Genomic DNA, 2,830 nt, shown 5'->3' with positions numbered 1-2,830 from the left:
GCAATCCATGTTCTTTCCAAATTGCTCCATGAGCATGTACCACGCCGAATGTATATTTAGAATCTGTCCAAATATTTACCCTTTTTCCCGCTGCCAGTTCCAATGCTCTCGTGAGAGCAACTATCTCCGCCTTTTGAGCTGATGTTCCAGGGGGTAAAGGCTTAGACTCGATTACCTGCTGAGTAGTTGTTATAGCATATCCAGCTTTACGTTGTCTTTGCGTAACAAAACTGCTCCCATCCGTGAACCAAGTTTCTTCCGCATCTTCCATGGGCTCCTCCTTAAGGTCTGGTCGGCTGGAATACACAGTCTCTAGAGTTTCTAAACAATCGTGAATCACAGCTTGTGCCGGAGCATCACTAAGAAAAGAGGCTAGATTCACAATATGAATTATCACAATTTCCACGTCGTCCTGTTCTACCAATATTGCTTGATATTTCAAAATCATCAATTCTTGTTTAAGTTGTTTAAAGACTTTTTGTGCTTCTCCAGTCCAGACTAACTTTGACTGGTTAATCTTTATCAATTCACATAGAGGCTTTACCAATAGTCCATAATTATAAATCCAAAGGCGACACCAACCTGTCATTCCTAAAAAGCTTTGTAGCTCCTTTACCATTTGAGGTTCTGGAGTCCGGCAAATGACTTCCTTATGTTCAGTTCCTAGTTCTCGTTGTCCTTCCGAAATGTCAAATCCCAGATAGGTCACACTTTGTTGAGCCAGCTGGACTTTCTGTCAAGAGACTTGATATCCATTTAAACACAGAAAATTAAGACGACTTATAGTCCATTGAATCCAACTCCCTTTAGTCTCGGTAGCTATTAAGAGATCATCTACATATTGTAACAAAGCACCTTCAGTGTCTGGAGGTATCCATGTTTCGAGTTCCCTTGCTAATTGGTTTCCAAAATTAGTGGGGCTATTCTTGAATCCTTGAGGTAGTAATGTCCACGTAAGCTGCGTCTTTCTGCCTGAATCGGGATTTTCCCATTCAAAGGCGAATAGGTTTTGGCTTTCTGTGGCTAAGCCTAGGCAGAAGAAGGCATCTTTTAAATCCAGTACGGTAAACCAGACTTGACTATTCTTTAATTTAGTCAGCAAAGTATAAGGGTTTGCCACTACTGGATGTATATCCTCAGTGATTTTATTTATGGCCCTCAAATCCTGAACTAGCCTATAGCTTTTTCATCTGCCTTTTTAATTGGCAATATGGGTGCATTGGATTCTGATTCGCATTCAATCAATAATCCATACTGTAAAAATTGATCAATTATCTCTTTAATTCCTTTCCTATCTTCTGTCCTCAAAGGATATTACTTAACCTTAACGGGTTTCTCTCCTGGCTTTAATTTAATAATTATTAAGGTCACATTTTTAGCTCTTCCAGGGACTTCGGTAGCCCAAACTCCTGGACATACTTGATCTGTGATCTCTAAAGGTATTTCACTTTTAGGGTCAGTTTGTATTAGTGCCAAGCTTAACACATTTATTCGTTGTTCTTCTCCTGTTCTTAATTCCATTTTCCCTTTTTCAAAGACAATTTCTGCTCCTACTTGCTCTAATAAATCTCTACCTAAGAGTGCCCATGAGGAGCTAGGCATAGATAAAAATCTGTGTATGCCCCATTGTTTCCCTAATTTGTACTTCAAAGGTTCACAAAAATAAGCCTTTTCGGTTACACCTTGTCCTGGTTTCAGTTAGAACAGAGTTAATTTTCTTCCTAGTAGCTGGGAGAATGCTATGTTTTGGCTTAGGATGAGAAGAGTGCTGATAACACCCCGATGTTTCAATTGTTGCAGAGCAATGCTTATAGCAAGCCAAGGACATCTCAGCTTCTTGCTCTGTCCTGCCAACAGGCAGGCTGGGGGTGCAGTAAGAGCTGGGAGGGGACAGACCCAGGACAGGTGACCCAAACTAGCCAAAGGGGTATTCCATAGCATCTGACGTCAGGCTAAACAATACATAGGGGTGGCTAGCCAGGGGGAGGGGGCCGGACTGCTCGGGGTTAGGCTGGGCATCGGTCAGCGGGTGGTGAGCAATTGCATTGTGCATCACTTGTTTGTACACATTATTAGTAGTGGTACTATTATCATCATTGTATTATTATTATTATTATTATTATTATTATTATTATTATTATTGTTATTTTGTCTTATTAAACTGTCTTTATCTCAACTCACAGGCTTCACTTTCCATTTCTCTCCCCCATCCCAGAGAGGGAGGGGGAGGGGGAGCGAACAGCTGCGTGGTGTTTAGCTGCCGGCCGGGTTAAACCACGACACACCTTTTACCCTAACATAATAATTCTGTGAAGGCATTAATGCTTGATTTAGAACTGAATACGTTGCCCCATAGCAATAAGAAATTTCACTTCCATTCCTCCCCTAGCTTCATTATAACCAGTGGAGGATCCGCTAGGGTAGATTCCCCAGGTCCCCGTTATTCCTGTTGAAATCAGGGGTTGATTACCCTAGGAAAAGGCTAGTCAATTTGTCCTCCAAAGCCAGGTCCAAACCGTTTTGTTTTATTTATTTATTTATTTATTTATTTTCATTACATTTCAGAGTTGGTCCAAAAATTCCATAGGGCTTTCTTTTAGACCTTGTTGGAAGCATATTCTCAATTCCCAATTCATCCAGGTTTTAGTATTTACTTAACCGTTCATGATTTTCAGGATGATTCGGGTCTTAGTGGGGGTCGGTCAGGGGAATGCAGTTGTCCACAGTTCCCTGAACGGTCCCATCAGCAATCTGAGCTCGCACATGAACTCAGGTTGTTTTAAGAGTGTACCTCTTTTCTGTTTCTGTGACAACTCTCTCGGACCGATCA

Source organism: Aythya ferina (genome assembly GCF_964211825.1).
Source record: "Aythya ferina genome assembly, contig: HAP1_SCAFFOLD_155, whole genome shotgun sequence".
Lineage (NCBI taxonomy): Eukaryota > Metazoa > Chordata > Aves > Anseriformes > Anatidae > Aythya > Aythya ferina.
The sequence above is the reverse complement of the archived record's forward strand: the minus strand, read 5'-3'. Positions refer to the sequence as shown.